The following is a 20,886-nucleotide window of genomic DNA, read 5'->3' as shown; positions in this document are numbered from 1 at the left end:
GCCTCTCCCTCTAGTTCTGCGAAAGGCAAGTTAGTGTTTGAAAACTACAGCTGGTGAGGCAGTGGTGAACTGGGAACAGATTATGGTCTAGCCAGACTCCAAGTGTATCGAGTTGATATCCTTAAAGCCAGATTATCGTTTAGTGACTATAGACAGCACTGCACAGTGTGGAGGGACGTGGAGAGCAGCAGCTCCCGAGTCAGTGACATCCCTCGTGCCAATGATTTGGAGGGCAGGAAATATACCAATATTGCTTCAGATACTCGAATTGTACATTGAAATAATAAGATTGACATAGTTTAGTACAGAAACTACATCTGAAAATGGACCAGATAAGCCCTATACACCGCTCAAACCTTTGTGTAAAAATGTAACTGCGGAATGGGTAGCAATCAAGCGTGTGGCATTTGTCACTGCCTTTGATGCTTTCGGTGTTGCCCAAGTGCTGTAATGTATGAATGGGGGCCTTTCCGACATGGTTTCGATGTTGGGGAGTGTTGCTGGCTGTTCGGATGAGTCAGTCGTCACATTACTTATCACAGTCGGTAGCACTGAATGTCTGCGGCATTGCCCCCAACACTTCACAACTCTGACCTACTCTGAAACCGTGCTAACTTCTCATACAGAACAATACGAGGCCAAGACATCCAAACACCAGCATCTGCCGGTTTAGTCGAGATTCCCTTGATCATATATTTCATTTTTAGAATTAGATAGGCCGTTTAGAAATGTCCAATTGCAAATAGAAAACCAAATATTTCGATAGGAGATAAAGGCTACATCAACACCAACCAGTAGCGATGGACACCAGGAGAGATGGGCACCTGGAGAGATGGAGACCGGGAGAGATGAGCACTGGGAGAGATAGGCACCGGGAAAGATGGGCATCGGTGGACATAGACACCAATGGAGATGGACGACAGTGGAGATGGGCGCCAATCGATTAGACTGCACGGACTCGCCTTATGTAGACAACGCGCTCTAACTGCCCCTTCAGGTTGGCCTCGTGGTCCAAGCCGGCGGGGAGAATCGGTGATTCGGATATTTCTCTAAACATAATTCGGGTGAAACGTTCTGTTGATTTGCTGGACTTTCAGTGGTTGTTCAGTGATAGTTGCTTTTCTTTAGTACACTACATGGTGTTGGAATCAATGGCACGTGTCTAAGGGAAAGCGCTGGAGGTCGGCGTAAGCTGCTGTACCTCTCCAGTGGGAGCCCTTGTCAGCGAATCTTGCCCGTGGACTCAGTAACTCTCCTCCTGTCACCGGGCAGTGACCGTGTCAAGACTGCTCAGTGCTGGAACCTGGTCTCACGGTGTGGGGAGCACTGCTGCCTACTGCCTTGGGCATTCTGGACTTTGCCCCTCGCAAACAGTGTAGAGTGTTATCTGTCTGAGTATTATGGGTATTATAGCATTGACTGGAACAGGAACCGCGCTGGGTTTTTGTGACTCTTACAAAATGGAACATGTTTTTTTTTCGCGCAGCTTATGCAATATATTCCTTATAGTATTGAACATCCTTCAAACAGGTTGAAAAGACCAAAGTAGGTTATTGCCCATTGACGACACGAAACACCCTCCCAACTGACTGCTTCACCTTTCAGCCTATTCTTCTTGACTTCTATATTTATACTTTTGATTGTTTAAGCCAATATATTGTTTGTGATGTTGATAGTTTTTGTATATTAATATTTCCAGCCGATGGCAATGACGGGATTTCCAGCGACCCCGCACTGTGTTGGCATGTCCTCCATCTCAACTTTGTCCCAGTCCGTGTGTGTGTGTGTGTGTGCTGCGCTCCACCGGCAAGGGAACATGACCTTAAAACCAGTCCTCTCGTTAAAGACTTTCCTTTCAGCAATAGTTGTGTTCCGGTGAAGTTTATTGGTATGAATCTATAATTGTCCTGATCTGGAATCCGAGCTGATAATGTGCGGGCAGGCTGGTTTGCCCTGAATGGATGTGACAGGACCAGCGCAGCTTACGGAGCGGGTAGGGTGTGGAGCGGGTAGGGGGTTGCATGTAGCTATGCAGAGGGGCTACCGAATAAAGCTCAGGTTTCAGCCCCAGTGAGCTGAAGGCGGGGTGAGAGTGATGTAACAGGAAGCTGGAGGCTTTCCTGTAATGATGATGCTCTTGTCCTGATCACTCACTCCCTGACAGCGTTTTTAGCAGTTAACTTAAAGCAGACAGCCCGAGAGGAGCTTGCACTCTCTGGGAGTGTACAGCACGGTGCCAGGCAGCCCTTGATCTGGATTACCTCTCGACACCCCCTCACTTTCCCCATCCCACACAGGAGGACGAGCTATTGGCAGCTGGAAGAGACGCTCACGGACTCCCCCCATTCCTGAGGACTATTGGACTGGGACCTCAGTCCAGCTCTGGTTGGTAAGTACAACCCACTCTTGTTTGTTCTGTCACCTAATACCAGATTTATCCGGAGCACAAAAATCTCCCACGAAAGCCATCTCCTGATATATTATACAGAGCATGTTGGCTGATCTTCCCACAGCGGAATTAGCATCTGCAAAAATAACTGCAGTCCCCTGTGTGAGCGAAGCGAGTGGTGTTTTCATACCTCACACTCAGTCTACCAGCAAACTTCTTCCTTAGCATTAGAGTTAATTTGAGGCGGGGGGGGGGGGTATATTGTTTGCATGTTTTATTAGGGGAAAATGTGCTGTGTTTTTTTTTCGTTTGCTGTAGACGTCAAGGGTTGACTCCTGGAAGCGAGAGTTGCGGCTGAGGTTGTAACATACCTTTCTATTTTAGACCCCAGACCTCATGTCCCTCTGTTCTGGCAGAATAAGACTTTAACAACATATAGCAACCAGCATGGGACTCCCGCACCATCAGGATCATCAGTCATTGCTAAAAAAAAACACAACTAACGAATCGCCCATCTTTAAGATATTAACTAACCTAATCTTATGATAAAGTCTAAACTATAATATCTCTAAATATATTGCAAGCATCTGCAGAATAGCAGCATATGCAGTGCCATAACATTTTTTGTCACCTTTCGTTGCATTAAATATCGACATATTTATTAAAAAACAAATAAGTCACGTCCAGCTTTGCATTCCGCCCAAGTTTAAAGCATTTACTGCTGACAAGAATGACCATATAGTTAAATCTATTTTGATGCTGCTGGCGGCGTCTTCCGAACCAGGCATCATTCGTCTCATCCCTCGGATTTTAAAGCCTCTCCAGTTAAGTTATTAACTTCCGGCCAAACACAATGGAAGGCAGCAAAGAAGGAGAAGGAAAGAGGGTCATTGCACAGGGATAACAGCCTGCCGTGCCGGAGTTATATGTCTACAATCATTCAGCAATGTTGGCAATCAAATTTGAACTCTTGCTTACTTTAATTTATTGTACTTAAAATAATAATAATGCTTTGATAAGTATTCTTATTCTTTTGGCACGCTTAAGTTTCGGTATTACATGACTGGAGTAACAACGAAGATTAAGCACGCGTTAAGAAAAAAAACAATGAGAGGCCAATTATAGATAAGGTATTTCTTATGATCAAAATCATTTGCAGAAAGAAAATTAAAGAAATTGCAGAATGCACTCTGCAAAGCATTGGTAAAAGCCCTAGATTGCCTTGTAATAGAAGCAAATGTTGACTTGTTTCCGATGAGGTAAATCTGTAGCTGCCTTGCTTGGGATATGAACTTTTAACTCTTGACCATCAAATAGTCAGGCGTTCCCAGTTGTATTGGAGTACAAGTTGCTGCCTCAAGGGTGCACCACAAGGTTTGTTTTATGGCAAATACCATTGAAAATGTTTTTGAACTGTATTTCGTTCATTAGCACAGCGTATAAAGTAACTAAAATCTATTCGTAGAGTAACACCCGTGCATATTTATTTGGCAGGAGTGTTTTCATAGGCTCTGGCAGTTTTGAAATAGGAACTCAACCGTCCCTGTTAGTGGTGACTAACCTGTACTAAGTCAGGGTTTATTCCTAATGTTGGCAAACCAGTTCTGAAACTGCAACATGCTGTTATAACATAACTATACATGCAATATGTAAATTCCTACCAAAAAGAATAAAAAACAATAATAGTCATATCTTAACATTGATTGCGATATATTTATTCCCCCTGATATTATTCATCTCAATGCCATTGCTGCATGCACTGTGCTCATTCCAATAATTAATTTGACTTAGATTTACAATCTATAAAACTATATGCAAATTGTTAAGGTAGGCACAGGAACATTAGTGCAAAAGATATAATCAAGAAGAACAACAGCTTGCATTTGCATAGTGCCTTTAATGTAGCAAAATGACTCGAGGTACTTCATGGAGGTGCAAGGAAAAAATATGAACGCCAAGCCAAAGAAGAAATTAGGAGGACTGATCAAAGGCTCAGTTGGGTTTTAAGGAAGGTCATAAAGGAGGAGTAGGGGTTTAGGGTGGCAATTTCAGAGCATGGGGCCTAGGTGGCTGAAGGCATGGTGGGGGAATGGGTGAGGGGGAAGGGATGCACAGAAGATCAGAGTCAGAGGAACAGAGCGTTTGGTGGGGAGGCAGGAGGTTGTATTGCTGGAGGAGGTTATGAGATAGGGAAGGGTGATGCTATGAAAGGGCATCAGCATGAGGCTGAAAATTTTAAATTGGAGGCATTGGGGGATCAGGAGCCAATGTAGTTTCGAAAGGAGAATGGTAATGGCTGGGCAGGACTTGATGTGGAATAGGATATGGACAGCAGATGTTTGAACGAGCTGAATTTTATTGGGTGGAAAATGGAAAGTCGGCCAGGAGAGTATTTGAATGGACTTCTGCCTAAGACTACTTAAACGCACAAAACTGCGTGAAAGGGTAAAAGAGTTTGAAAATAAGAAATGTCCAATTGTTTTAAAAATGCCAATAGGATGGGTTATAAAAAGTTACTCCCTTGCTCGAGCATTGTGAAGGTGAAATTGGTGTAACATAAGAACATAAGAAATAGGATCAGGAGTAGGCCATACGGCCCCTCGAACCTGCTCCGCCATTCAATAAGATCATGGCTGATCTGATCATGGACTCAACTCCAGTTCCCTGCCCACTCCCCATAACCCCTTATCCCCTTATCGTTTAAGAAACTGTCTATTTCTGTCATAAATTTATTCAATGTCCCAGCTTCCACAGCTCTCTGAGGCAGGGAATTCCTGATTTACAACCCTCTGAGAGAAGAAATTTCTCCTCATCTCTGTTTTAAATGGGCGGCCCCTTATTCTAAGATCATGCTCACTAGTTCTAGTCTTCCCCATCAGTGGAAACATCCTCTCTGCATCCACTTTGTCAAGCCCCCTCATATAATCTTATACGTTTCGATAAGATCACCTCTCATTCTTCTGAATTCCAATGAGTAGTGGCCCAACCTACTCAACCTTTCCTTACAAGTCAAACCCCTCACCCCCAGAATCAACTTAGTGAACCTTCTCTGAACTGCCTCCAAAGCAAGTATATCCTTTCGAAAATATGGAAACCAAAACTGCACGCAGTATTCCAGATGTGGCCTCACGAATACCTTGTATAGCTGTAGCAAGACTTCCCTGTTTTTATAATCCATCCCCTTTGCAATAAAGGCCAGGATACTTTTGGCCTTCCTGATCACTTGCTGTACCTGCATACTATCCTTTTGTGTTTCATGCACAAGGACCCCCAGGTCTCGTTGTACTGCAGCACTTTGCAATCTTTCTCCATTTAAATAATAACTTGCTCTTTGATTTTCTCTGCCAAAGTGCATGACCTGACACTTTCCAACATTATACTCCATCTGCCAAATTTTTGCCCATTCACTTAGCCTGTCTATGTCCTTTTGCAGATTTTTTGTGTCCTCCTCACACACTGAGGCAGAAACCGGTGAAAAGCGAGCATCACATCTGGAATGCGCGCCCGAAGAAGTTGCCCTGAAGTTTGATGCAAATTGGGCCCTGAGCCTTATTTACATAAAACTGGTGAGCTGTGGATGTGAATTAAAGTATTCGTAGGTAAAGCCTGGCTGTAGGGGGTGGGGGAAGGAGGTGAATGGGAAAGGGGGTGAGACTGGGGCAGCAGTGACCCACAGTATTGTAATGGAGCCATGAGAAGCTCCTCCTGGCTCCCTTCGCTGGCAGCCTCCAGCAGTTCCTTTAAGATCTGGTTAGGCTGGTTAGGCTGCTGTTGACCCAGAAAAACCGAGTGGAACATGCGCTCCACATGTGTTCCATTCGGTTTATGCAAAATTTGGTAGCAGGATCCTAAAACAGGCACTAATATCCTGATTAGTATATCCAAGGGTCCTAACTCTTGATCAGACGCGTGCCCTAGATACCTTGCAGTCACCAGCTCCCAAATTGAGGACCAATTTCTCCCCCTTTATTTTCTTGGGCTGTTGATGGAAGAATTTTGCTGCTGTTAAAAAAAAGCTGGAATCTTCAACTGATCAATAAGCATTTGGAAGGTAGGATAATATTTTGGGTACTGTTGTGAATGATTAATTCACCAGAAGTACGTTTACACTTCAAGAGATTTCATTGTCTATTTTAGATTTGCAACATTTATTCCTTTCTTTTGATCCATCTCTGTAATTAGTTGCAAAGCCTCAGTCTGCCTTGAGTCCCAGTGTTCTGGGGACCATTAGAAGCTTAAGGTTGTGTCTTGTGTATTCCTTTGGGTTCAGTGGCATCAATTGCTCTCGTAAGTGGATCCCCTTTATGTGCCGGGATAGGCATTGCCTAATATCTAATTATACCATAGCTTAACCCAGGGGTGTAACAATACTATAGCCATATGATCTGAACCAGATATTGTGCCTTTCGCACATGCCGCTCCAATCTTTTCAATTGTGGACCAAGGAAAATATCTGGTGAGACAAGGTTGGGTACAAATTCTTAAGTTGCTTTAATTCATAGCCGGCATGCAGAAAATAACCAGCAACATTTATCATTGGACTCACTTCATTCAAACAGTACAATATTTCTTGCAAATTACTGAACATGCTCCACTTCCCCATATTAAACAAAATAACTTAATAACTACTCTCCTGCACTCTAACCCTCTTGCAGCTTTTGCTGTACCTGACTGTCCTCGCAGGTTTCTGTTGAAAAACGTGACTATTTCCCAGTGTTCACAACTCAAAAGGAAAGCCTATGATACACAATCCCTGCTGAGTTTCTCGAACCAGGGACCTCCTAACACAATGGGAGGTGTTTATGAGTGGCCAGGACAGGCAAATCAAATTGCTTATCATTTACAGTCTTTGGGGAATCAAGATCAAAACCTAGTTCATTATAATATAACTACAATTCATCTCACTGTATTTTCTTTTTAAAACTTGTGTGAGTACAATGTGCTTTAAAACATAACATTAAACACAAATCTTTTACTCCAAATCTTTTCTGTGGCAATATTGATCAAAAAAATCCCAAAACATGACAGGGCCTTGTTGTTAAATTGTCGCCGTGCACTAAAAGGCAGCAGCTTCTTCTCATAAAGATTTTGGTGAGATGATAATAAGAAACTGCTGATTTTTTAGCTCCAATCTGAGACTAGCCAAAGCTCATGGGTAATAACAGAGTACCTAACTCTGCCAGTTGATCTATATTGATAGTGGGAATTTCTTTCTTCAGACAAAAATCACATAAAGAGTCACATTAAACATGGCAAGCAATAATATTGAAATAGGCAAAATATGAAATGGACACTATAATGATTTGAAAACAAATTCAAGCTTAACATGCTTGTTATAATTCAAGCTTTCTCGCAATGCATTTACTCTGCTTATAACAGAAAGGCAGTTTCCAGATACAGACCAATCTGCTACGAACTGAAAGCCGCACCATTATCCAGGGCAATGCCTGAAACGTCACTATTTTCCCTTTCTTTACAGATGCTGCCTGACCAGATGAGTGTCCCCAATATTTTCTATTTTTGTTAACCTGCACCCTCATATTTGATTTGGAAAGTACATCATAGGGGAGTCAAGGTTTATGGGGAACAGGCAAGAACGTGGAGTTGAGGCCAAGATCAGATCAGCCATGATCTTATTGAATGGCGGAACAGGCTCGAGGGGCCGTATGGCCTACTCCTATTCTTATTTCTTATGTTCTTATAGGACCAACAGTTACTCATTAACTACAGTATGGAACCAATACTATGATCTTTAGTGTCCGTAGTACTGCTGTGCATTGGGCACCTGCTCTTCGCATTATGGGATGCTGAAACCTGAGGCCTGTTCAGCACTCTGTGTACACAGCACGTAACAATAAGTCCCGCAAGTGCCTGTGTTGCTCAGAACATGTACATCCGCCATACGCTAGGCTCATTGAGGTCCCAATGAAATATAAATGAAGGTTAGGCCACCATAATACATTTAGAGCCGGAACAACCCTTCAGACTTGTGGGGTGGAATTGAGTATCGCTCCATTTGGGGCATTTGCTTTTAAAATTTAAAAAAATTAGCGCCAGGCGCTAATCATTTCAAACTTTTAAAACATTTGGCATTTGCGCTCCAGAAAAGAATTGGAGAGTTAAATCAAGCATTCCAATTCCTTCTTAGAGCGCAATCGGCAGCAGGCGGGGCGGTGAGTTCAGCAGTGCTGCGCACTGGGCCATGCAGTGCTTCCGCATTGAAAGGCTCCTTCCCTTCCTTAAAGGGAAGAATCATTGTTGCAGGCTCTGCAAAGGAAAACAAACTTACCTTGTCAACGACGGCAGCCATGATCCTACGCAATCAGCCCAGTACTCAAACATTTGAAGGGCCATGAAGACTGGATGGATGGCCGCTGGGGGAGCAAGGCTATCTACTGCAGCCATAGCTGCTTATGAGGAATCTGAGGGCAAGAGGCAAAGACTGATAAAATAAGGTTACACAGTCCTACCAGGGTCTTGGTAAAACACACCATTAGCATCCTTAGCCAAAAGTTTAGATGCTTGCTCTGATTAGGGGGGGTGTTACATAGCAGCCCAGTAAAGGTTTCCAAATTTTGGTTCCCTGCTATGTTTTAAACAACATCTCATAGAAACATAGAAACATAGAAAATAGGTGCAGGAGTAGGCCATTCGGCCCTTCGAGCCTGCACCGCCATTCAACAAGATCATGGCTGATCATTCCCTCAGGACCCATTTCCTGCTTTCTCTCCATGGCCCTTGATCCCCTTAGCCGTAAGAACATAATAAGAACATAAGAATTAGGAACAGGAGTAGGCCATCCAGCCCCTTGAGCCTGCTCCGCCATTCAACAAGATCATGGCTGATCTGGCCGTGGACTCAGCTCCACTTACCTGCCCGCTCCCCGTAACCCTTAATTCCCTTATTGGTTTAAAATATATCTATCTGTGATTTGAATACATTCAATGAGCTAGCCTCAACTGCTTCCTTGGGCAGAGAATTCCACAGATTCACAACCCTCTGAGAGAAGAAATTCCTTCTCAACTCGGTTTTAAATTGGCTCCCCCGTATTTTGAGGCTGTGCCCCCTAGTTCTAGTCTCTATCTTGGTCCAGTGGAAACAACCTCTCTGCCTCTATCTTGTTTATCCCTTTCATTATTTTAAATGTTTGTATAAGATCACCCCTCATCCTTCTGAACTCCAACGAGTAAAGACCCAGTCTACTCAATCTATCATCATAAGGTAGCCCCCTCATCTCCGGAATCAGCCGAGTGAATCGTCTCTGTACCCCCTCCAAAGCTAGTATATCCTTCCTTAAGTAAGGTGACCAAAACTGCACGCAATACTCCAGGTGCGGCCTCACCAATACCCTGTACAGTTGCAGCAGGATCTCCCTGCTTTTGTACTCCATCCCTCTCAGAATGAAGGCCAACATTCCATTCGCCTTCCTGATTACCTGCTGCACCTGCAAACTAACTTTTTGGGATTCATGCACAAGGACCCCCAGGTCCCTCGGCACCGCAGCAAGTTGTAATTTCTCCCCATTCAAATAATATTCCCTTTTACTGTTTTTTTTCCCCAAGGTGGATGACCTCACATTTTCCGACATTGTATTCCATCTGCCAAACCTTAGCCCATTCGTTTAACCTATCTAAATCTCTTTGCAGCCTCTCTGTGTCCTCTACACAACCCGCTTTCCCACTAATCTTTGTGTCATTTGCAAATTTTGTTACACTACACTCTGTCCCCTCTTCCAGGTCATCTATGTATATTGTAAACAGTTGTGGTCCCAGCATCGATCCCTGTGGCACACTGACCACCGATTTCCAACCTGAAAAGGTCCCATTTATCCCGACTCTGCTTTCTGTTAGCCAGCCAATTCTCGATCCATGCTAATACATTTCCTCTGACTCCACGTACCTTTATCTTCTGCAGCAACCTTTTGTGTGGCACTTTATCGAATGCCTTTTGGAAATCTAAATACACCACATCCATCGGTACACCTCTATCCACCATGCTCATTATATCCTCAAAGAATTCTAGTAAATTAGTTAAAACATGATTTCCCCTTCATGAATCCATGTTGCGTCTGCTTGATTGCACTATTCCTATCTAGATGTCGCGCTATTTCTTCCTTAATGATAGCTTCAAGCATTTTCCCCACTACAGACGTTAAACTAACCAGCCTATAGTTAGCTGCCTTTTGTCTGCCCCCTTTTTTAAATAGAGGTGTTGTATTAGTTGCTTTCCAATCCGATGGTACCTCCCCAGCGTCCAGAGAATTTTGGTAGATTATAACGAATGCATCTGCTATAACTTCCGCCATCTCTTTTAATACACTGGGATGCATTTCATCAGGACCAGGGGACTTGTCTACCTTGAGTTCCATTAGCCTGTCCAGCATTACCCCCCTAGTGATAGTGATTGTCTCAAGGTCCTCCCTTCCCACATTCCCGTGACCAGCAATTTTTAGCATGGTTTTTGTGTCTTCCACTGTGAAGACCGAAGCAAAATAATTGTTTAAGGTCTCAGCCATTTCCACATTTCCCATTATTAAATCCCCCTTCTCATCTTCTAAGGGACCAACATTTACTTTAGTCACTCTTTTACGTTTTATATATCTGTAAAAGCTTTTACTATCTGTTTTTATGTTTTGCGCAAGTTTACTTTCGTAATCTATCTTTCCTTTCTTTATTGCTTTCTTAGTCATTCTTTGCTGTCGTTTAAAATGTTCCCAATCTTCGAGTTTCCCACTAACTTTGGCCACCTTATACGCATTGGTTTTTAATTTGATACTCTCCTTTATTTCCTTGGTTATCCACGGCTGGTTATCCCTTCTCTTACCGCCCTTCTTTTTCACTGGAATATATTTTTGTTGAGCACTATGAAAGAGCTCCTTAAAAGTCTCACTGCATATGGGCTTTATCATGGAGCAGATTGCAGATGACATGCAGCATCAACCATTCTCAGAAGAATTCCAGATGTGATGGCATAGGTGGGTGATGCATCTCCAAGGTTGACCTCACAAAGTTTAACTTCAAAAGCAAGCTGAACGAAAGTCGAGCAGCTGTGACACATGAATAAAGAAACATTTCACGCCATTGATGTTAATGTTGGTACAGGAACTATTTTCCTCTCAAGCACACCATCAGTGGCTTAGCCATTAAATATAATTAAAATTCTAAGTAATTTGTTCGAACTTACCTTTTTATTTGTGTTCAAAGTATATACCTCATTGAAGTACATTACAGGCAGTAAAGATGCGAGAAGGAAATAAATGAACACAAAAAAAAGCCTTGGAATTATGGTTTGGGAAAGGTTGCTTAATGCCTTCTCCACAGGGTTTTTAAAAAGATAGTCCAGAGGTGACTGCTCCGAAGCTCTCAATACAGTGTCGAGTGCTTAGTCAGGGTGAACAGACAAATAATAGGATGATAGTGTGAGATGAAGTAAGTAGAGTGGAAGGAGGCTCATGTGGAACATAAACATTGGCATAGACGGCTTGTTTCTGTACAGTATATTCTATGTAAGTTTATTTTACTTATTAACTTTTTTTCACTTGCTCTAGACAGTAATTAGGATCCTTGCATTGTAACCAATTTATTCAGTAAACTATTCTTTTTCAATATTTTGATTAAGTATAAAAAAAACATAGGCCTGTTGGTTTGGTAGGGAGTAAACCTGGCAGATCTATATTTAAGGTGGAGATAGAGATATTTTTGAAAGATAAGGGAGTCAAGGGTTATAGGGAGTGGGCAGGGAAGTGGAGTTGAGGTCAAGATCAAATCAGTCATGATCTTATTGAATGGCGGAGCAGGCTCGAGGGGCCAGATGGCCTACTCCTGCTCCAATTTCTTATGTTCTTATTGGGGAAAGGGGTTGGAATTTGGGATTTCGACGTGATCTGTTGGTTCTGTTCTTAATTCCGCTGGAAGTAAGGTGTAAGATGTTTCCAAACCTAGCTAAAATGTTGAGATACAAATAATTAGTTTAGACCAGGATTAAATCATTAGATCTCAAAGGTTAACACTGTTAGATGCAGATCTTACTTTGGATTGCTCTTTAGTCAAAAAATGTTTTGCTATTTATTTTGAAGGCTCAAAAATCATAAGGAAGTCAATTTTCAAAATTTTTTTATGAAGGAAATTAGGCTAAAATATACTGTACATGTTGAAGGAGGGTCATCTCTCACCGCTCCTCTGGCATAAACATTTACCGCATCTCGCCACAAACACTCGCCGCTGATTCGCCCCAACCTTCTTACACCTCTGTACCTGGAAAAGTAAGGAAATAGAAACACAGAAAATAGGTGCAGGAGTAGGCCATTCGGCCCTTCGAGCCTGCACCACCATTCAATAAGATCATGGTTGATCATTCACCTCAGTACCCCTTTCCTGCTTTCTCTCCATACCCCTTCATCCCTTTTGCCACATATCTAATTCCCTCTTGAATATATCTAACAAACTGGCATCAACAACTCTCTGCGGTAGAGAATTCCACAGGTTCACAACTCTCTGAGTGAAGAAGTTTCTCCTCATCTCAGTTCTAAATGACTTACCCCTTATTCTTAGACTGTGACCCTTGGTTCTGGACTTCGCCAACATCGGGAACATTCTTCCTGCATCTAACCTGTCCAGTCCCGTCAGAATTTTATATGTTTCTATGAGATCCCCTCTCATTCTTCTAAACTCCAGTGAATACAGGCCCAGTCGATCCAGTCTCTCCTCACATGTCAGTCTTGCCATCCTGGGAATCAGTCTGGTGAACCTTCGCTGCACTCCCTCAATAGCAATAATGTCCTTCCTCAGATTAGGAGACCAAAACTGAAAACAATATTCCAGATGAGGCCTCACTAAGGCCCTATACAACTGCAGAAAGACTTCCCTGCTCCTAAACTCAAATCTTTGCCTTCTTCACCGCCTGCTGTACCTGCATGCCAACTTTCAATGACTGATGTACCATGACACCAAGGTCTCGTTGCACCTCTCCTTTTCCTAATCTGCCACCATTCAGATAATATTCTGCCTTCATGTTTTTGCCACCAAAGTGGATAACCTCACATTTATCCACATTATACTGCATCTGCCATGCATTTGCCCACTCACCTAACCTGTCCAAGTCACCCTGCAATCTCTTAGCATCCTCCTCACAGCTCACACCGCCACCCAGCTTAGTGTCATCTGTAAACTTGGAGATACTACACTCAATTCCTATATCTAAATCATTGATGTATATTGTAAATAACTGGGGTCCCAGCACTGAGCCCTGTGGCACCCCACTAGTCACTGCCTGTCATTCTGAAAAGGACCCGTTTATCCCGACTCTCTGCTTCCTGTCTGCCAACCAGTTCTCTATCCACATCAGTACATTACCCCCAGAACCATGTGCTTTAATTTTGCACACCAATCTCTTGTGTGGGACCTTGTCAAAAGCTTTTTGAAAGTCCAAATACACCACATCCATTGGTTCTTTCTTGTCCACTCTACTAGTTACATCCTCAAAAAATTCTAGAAGATTTGTCAAGTATGATTTTCCTTTCATAAATCCATGCAGACTTGGACTGATCCTGTCACTGCTTTCCAAATGTGCTGCTATTTCTTCTTTAATAATTGATTCCAACATTTTCCCCACAACCGATGTCAGGCTAACCGGTCTATAATTCCCCGTTTTCTCTCTCCCTCCTTTTTTAAAAAGTGGTGTTACATTAGCTACCCGCCAGTCCATAGGAACTGATCCAGAGTTGATAGACTGTTGGAAAATGATCACCAATGCATCCACTATTTCTCGGGCCACTTCCTTAAGTACTCTGGGATGCAGACTATCAGACCCTGGCGATTTATCGGCCTTCAATCCCATCAATTTCCCTAACACAATTTCCTGACTAATAAGGATTTCCTACAGTTCCTCCTTCTCGCTAGATCCTCTGTCCCCGAGTATTTCCGGAAGGTTATTTTTGTCTTCATTCGTAAAGACTGAACCAAAGTATTTGTTCAATTGGTCTGTCATTTCTCTGTTCCCCATTATAAATTCACCTGATTCAGACTGCAAAAGACCTACATTTGTCTTCATTAATGTCTTTCTCTTCACATATCTATAGAAGTTTTTATGTTCCTAGCAAGCTTCCTCTCATACTCTATTTTCCCCCTCCTAATTAAACACTTTGTCCTCCTCTGCTGGATTCTAAATTTCTCCCAGTCCTCAGGTTTGCTGGTTTTTCTGGCCAATTTATATGCCTCTTCCTTGGATTGAACACTATTCCTAATTTCCCTTGTTGGCCACGGTTGAGCCATCTTCCCCATTTTATTTTTACTCCGGACAGAGATGTACAATTGTTGAAGTTCATTCATGTGATATTTAAATGTCTGCCATTGCCTATCCACCGTCAACCCTTTAAGTATCATTCGCTAGTTAATTCTAGTCAATTCACATCTCATACCATCGAAGTTACCTTTCCTTAAGTTCAGGGCTGTAGTCTCTGAATTAACTGTGTCACTCTCCATCTTAATAAAGAATTCTACCATATTATGATCACTTTTCCCCAAGGGGCCTCACACAACAAGATTGCTAATTAGTCCTTGCTCATTACACATCACCCAGTCTAGGATGGCCAGCCCTCTCGTTGGTTCCTCGACATATTGGTCTAGAAAACCATCCCTAATACACTCCAGGAAATCCTCCTCCACCGTATTGCTACCAGTTTGGTAACCCCAATCTATATATAGCAGAGAATTGGAGAGACCAGTCTTATGAGGCAGGATCACAAAACAAATAGATCCTTCTGCAGATAACCAGCCATCAGGGAGTTATAGACATAGACGATTTTGTTTGAATATGTCCCCAGAGTTATCTGCACAGAGGCTGCGGTAGAATGTCGCTGCATCCTAGAGGGAAATCAGCAAACCACCTGAGGAAACAGTACAGCATTTACTATGGCTCAGAAAGTCATTACTACACTTGGCTTTCTGGCCAGAGGCTCATTCCAAGTGGCAACAGGCAACTTCAGCCAGGCCAGTCAGTTTGCTGCTCATTATTGCATGAGGCAAGTTATAAATCTCCTTTTTGCCAGGGCAACCCGGCTCATTACATTTAACAGGAGAAAGACAATTGAGTGAGCAGGATTTCTGGGCTTCCACAAGTGTTTGCAGCTGCATATTGCATTCATGTAACCAAGCCCCTAATGTCAAACCAAATCATTATGTGAAACAAAAGGAATTTCACTCCCTTAATGCCTAACTCATGTGCGATTACAGGTTTCTGCCTGTCAGTCTCCAATACGCGGAGAACTGTCAGGATTTATTTATCCTTCGGCAGTCCAGAAGGGGAAACCTTCTTTCAGACAAGAGTTATCATATGTACTGTGACTGTTAACACCACTAAGGAGGAACACCAGTGAAGCAGCGAAATGCCACAAAAAGGCACAAACTCACATTCAAATTCAAATTGAAGAGACCATTGGAATGCCAAAGGGAAGATGGGAGTGCCCAGATAGGGCTGGGGACTCTCAAGAGTATGCTTCTAACATTGTCTCATGAATTCTGCTGACCGGAGATAGACAATTGAGTGAGTAGGATTGCTGGGCTTACACAAGTGTTTGCAGCTACATATTGCATTCATGTAACCAAGCCCCTAATGTCAAACCAAATCATTATGTGAAACAAAAGGAATTTCACTCCCTTAATGCCTAACTCTGTGCGATTACAGGTTTCTGCCTGTCAGTCTCCTTTACAATGTTGCTCTTTAGAAAAACCTGGAAATTGAAATTCTTGAAATGTAAACAGACTCAAAAGTTGAAGAACTTGGACATGCAGAGGGCATTGCAGGGTCACAGACAGCTGCTGAGAGAGAGCGCTCTGTGACAAACTTATTAGAAAGGCTTTCAACAACATCTGATCAAATTATAGTTATTCAACATCTACAATAACCAGCATGCTCCACATAATTTAGATCAATGGGCCTTCATCATTAAAAACTGAAGCTCCTGAGGGCCCCAAGTCCACAAACATCTTACTTCCAGTGCAAGTTCATGTTTTCAACAGAAAAATCATGAGCATCATAACCATATTTCTTACAACAACAATCATACAAGAGTTCTGAAACTTGATAACTAAAAAGATACTTAGAAGTACTGTGTACTATCATTGTGACTTTTGCTTCATCCTCATTCCTAGTTTAGCACTTCTAAATGCAACTTGAAGGTTTGGGATCTGAGATGTGGACTGCTGCTCCATATGACTGTCTCAGGACCTTTGAGTCAAGGGATGAGCCCACAACAGACTTCTTTTCTGGCTTTGGAATCTCCACAGCCTTAGCTTGCTGAAATTCTTTTATCTATGATGGTATCTGAAAGGACTGAATGGAAAACTCTGGTGCTTTTGGAAGGCAGAATCTTCAAAGCCATCTCCTCTCTCTGCATCAGGCTATTGCATTGAATACACAGCACTGAAATAGGCCATTTGGTCCAACTGGTCCATGCCAGTGTCTATGCTGCACACAAGTCTCCCCCACTCCTCTTCATCTAACCTTATCAGCATAACCTTCCATTCCTTTCCCATTCATGTGTTAAAGAATCTTAGAAATTTACAGCACAGAAGGAAGCCATTTGGCCCAACGAATCTGCGGCAGTCGTCGAAGAAGAGCTGTCCAGCCTTCTCCCACTTTCCAACTCTTGATCCGTAACCTTGTAGGTTACTGCACTCCACGTGCATATCCAAGTACTTTTTAAATGTGATGAGTGCTTCTGCCTCTACCACCCTTTCAGTAATGAGTTCCAGACACACACCACCCTTTAGGTGAAAAAACTTCTCAATTCCCCACTAATCCTTCAACCAATTACTGCAAATCTATGCCCCCTGGTTACTGACCTCACTGCGAGAGGAAATAGCTCCTTCCTATCCACTCTATCTAGGCTCCTCATGATTTTATGCACCTCTTCTCAGTTCCAAAGGAAACAACCCCAGCTTATCCAATCTTTCCTCATAGCGAAAATTCTTCAGTCCGGGCAACATCCTCGTAAATATCCTCTGCACTCTCTCTAGTGCAATGACATCTTTCCTGTAATGTGATGACCAGAACTGCAGGCAGTACTCTAGCTTTGGTCTAACTAGTGTTTTATACAATTCAAGCATAACCTTCTTGCTGTTATATTCTCTACCTCGGCTAATAAAGAAAAGCATCCCGCAAGACTTCTTCACGACTTTATCTGCCTGTCCTGCTACCTTTAGAGATCTGTGGACATGCACTTCAAGGTCCCTCAGTTCCTCTACACTTCTTAGTATCCTACCATTTATTGTGCATTCACTTGCCTTATTAGCCCTCCCCAAATGCATTACCTCACACTTCTCTGGATTGAATGCCATTTGACACTTTTCTGTCAACCTGAACAGTCCACTGATAGCTTCCTGCAATCTACAGCTTCAACCAGTATCAACCACATGGCCAATTTTTGTATCATCTGCAAACTTCTTAATCATGCCCCTACATTGAAATCTAAATTATTGATATTGTTATGTATGTAATAACTCGATAGACTGAATAGTATAAACTAACACAGGTACAAACCTGGCTCTGCTTTATTAGGGTCCAAAGTGATTACATTACAAGATGGCTTGCCTTTTATACCTGGGTTGCACACACAGCCCAATGTCCTCCGACAGTCGCGCCACCTGGCGGCTAGTTACCCCAAGCATACATACATGACAACATCCCCCTTTAAGATATTAGTAACAGTCTTTTTACAACTTGAGACCGTCTGGGGCTTTCCGCTCCCGAGTTGATCGACTCAGTTCAATTCCAGCCTTGGGCGAGCATTCTGAGTCTGTTGTGACTGGGGGCTGGGTAGCCGATCTGATGGGAGTGACAATGACCATGTCAGGGATTGAAAGTCCAGATTCATTGATGACAGCGGAGTCCTCTGATGACTGAGGGTAGGTTGGTTGGTCACTGATTGTGTCTTCCTCAGACGGTTCCAGTTCATCCGTGTGTTGCAGCTTTATCTGATCAACATGTTTCCTTCATGTTTGCCCATTCTTGAGCTTGACAATAAACATTCTGGTACCCTCCTTGGCTGTAACAGTACCGGCGATCCACTTGGGACCTTGACCATAAATTAGTACATACACAGGATCGTTGACAGAAATGTCGCGTGGCACAGCAGCGTGATCATGATATCATTGATGACTTTGACATCTGTATTCAACATGATCATTCAAGTCAGGGTGGACAAGATAGAGCTTGGTCTTGAGACCTCTCTTCATCAATAGTTCAGCAGGGGAGACCCCGGTAAGCGTGTGGGGTCATGTTCTGTAACTAAGCAATATGCATGACAAGCGAGTCTGCAGTGAACCTTGAGTTACACGTTTCATACTCTGCTTGATGGTTTGGACAGCACGCTCTGCTTGACCATTAGATGCGGGTTTGAATGGTGTTGAACTCACATGTTTGATACCATTGAGTTTCATGAACTCTTGAAACTCCAGACTAGTGAAGCAAGATCCATTGTCGCTTACAACAATGTTGGGCAGACCATGAGTGGCAAACATGACACAAAAGCTCTCAATGGTAGCTGTGGATGTACTGGATGACATGATTATACATGCTATCCACTTGGAATATGCATTTACCACAACTAAAAACATCTTTCTCAGGAAGGGACCTGCAAAGTCGATGTGGATCCTGGACCATGGTTCAGATAGCCATGACCACAAACTCAGCGGCGATTCTGCTGGTGCTTTACTTAGCTGCATGCAAGTGTTGCACTGATGCACACATGATTCCAGATCAGAGTCAATTCCAGGCCACCATACATGAGACCTGGCAATGGCTCTCTTCATGACAATACTGGGATAAGTGCTATGTAGATCATGTACAAATTTCTCTCTGCCTTTCTAAGGCATAACAACATGATTACCCCATAGTAAACAATCTGACTGAATGGATAGTTCGTCTTTGCGACAGTTGTAAGGTTTGGTCTCATCCCCCATATGCTTGGGTAATGGCAGACCAATTACCACTAAGGACACAACGTTTCACAACTGATAATATTGGGTCCTGGCTAGTCCAGGTCTTAACTTGTTGAGCCGTGACAGGGGTTCCTTCACTTTCAAAAGCATCCATGGCTAACAGTAGGTCTGCAGGTTGTGGCATCTCCACCTCCGGTATGGGCCATGGCAGATGGCACAGCGCATCGGCACAATTCTCAGTGCCAAGTCTATGGTGAATGACATAATCATAGGCAGATAATGTCAGTGCCCATCTCTGGATGCGGGACGATGCATTGGTATTGATACCTTTGTTTTCTGAAAACAATGGCTTGTGATCTGTTTCCAGTTAAACCGAAGACCAAACAGGTACTGATGCATCTTTTTAACCCCATACACACAGGCTAATGCTTCTTTTTCTACCTTGCTGTAGGCTCTTTCCACCTTTGACAAACTTTTAGAAGCATATGCAACAGGTTGTAGTTTACCCGACTCATTAGCTTATTGGAGCACGCAACCAATTCCATATGACGAAGCATCACAGGCCAATACTAGACGCTTGTACGGATCATAATGCACCAGCAGCTTGTTAGAGCAAAGCAGATTTGTAACTTTCTCAAAAGCTCTATCTTGACACGCACCCCAAACCCAGTTGTCGCCTTTTCTGAGCAACATGTGCAATGGCTCTAATAAAGTGCTCAATCTGGGTAGGAAATTACCGAAGTAGTTGAGTAGACCAAGGAACGAACGCAGCACCGTCACATTCTGAGGTTTGGGTGCGTTTTTGATGGCTTTGGTTTTCGAGTCCATAGGCCTGATGCCGTCAGCAGCAATTTTCCTCCCCAGGAATTCGACTTCCGGTGCCATGAAGATGCACTTCAAACGTTTCAGTCTGAATCCCACTTTGTCCAGATGATGTAGAACCTCTTCCAGGTTATTCAGATGTTCAGCAGTGTCACGACCTGTGACCAGGATGTCATCTTGGAACACAACAGTTCTAGGAACAGACTTCAGTAGACTCTCCATGTTCCTCTGAAATATGGCTGCAGCCGAGCGAATTCCGAAAGAACACCTGTTGTAGATAAACAGTCCTTTATGAGTGTTGATGCACGTAAGTTTCTTCGATGTCTCGACAAGCTCCTGTGTCATGTAGGCCAATGTCAGATCCAGTTTAGTGAATGACTTCCCCTGGCTAGCGTTGCAAACAGGTCATCAGCCTTTGGTAATGTGTTTTGATCCTGTTTCGAAACTCGGTTAATCGTAGCCTTGTAGTCTCCACAAATCCTGACAGTGCCATCACTTTTCAACACAGGAACAATGAGGCTGGCCCATTCGTTAAATTCGACCGGTGATATAACCCCTTCACGCTGGAGTCTGTCCAGTTCGATTTCGACCTTCTTCCTCATCATGTATGGAACCGCTTGAGCTTTATGATGGACGGGTCTTGCATCCGAGTCCACATGGATCTGCACCTTGGCTCCCGTGAAATTGCTGATGCCTGGTTCAAACAGCGAGGGGAACTTGCTCAGCAATTGAGCACAT

The 20,886-nt window shown here is 43.2% G+C and overlaps 1 protein-coding gene across 1 annotated transcript in view; it reads left to right on the top strand.

Moving 5' to 3' along the window:
* Positions 1–2,181: 2,181 nt before the first annotated feature.
* Positions 2,182–20,886, top strand: part of LOC139258749 (calcitonin gene-related peptide type 1 receptor-like) — a 126,366-nt gene continuing 107,661 nt past the window's right edge. Inside the window, exon 1 of the mRNA XM_070874813.1 lies at positions 2,182–2,389. The gene's annotated coding sequence lies outside the window, so the exon portion shown is untranslated. The remainder of the gene's footprint in view (positions 2,390–20,886) is intronic.

This window comes from Pristiophorus japonicus, chromosome 3, assembly GCF_044704955.1.
Source record: "Pristiophorus japonicus isolate sPriJap1 chromosome 3, sPriJap1.hap1, whole genome shotgun sequence".
NCBI lineage: Eukaryota > Metazoa > Chordata > Chondrichthyes > Pristiophoridae > Pristiophorus > Pristiophorus japonicus.
This window is presented reverse-complemented; position numbering and strand designations above follow the sequence as displayed.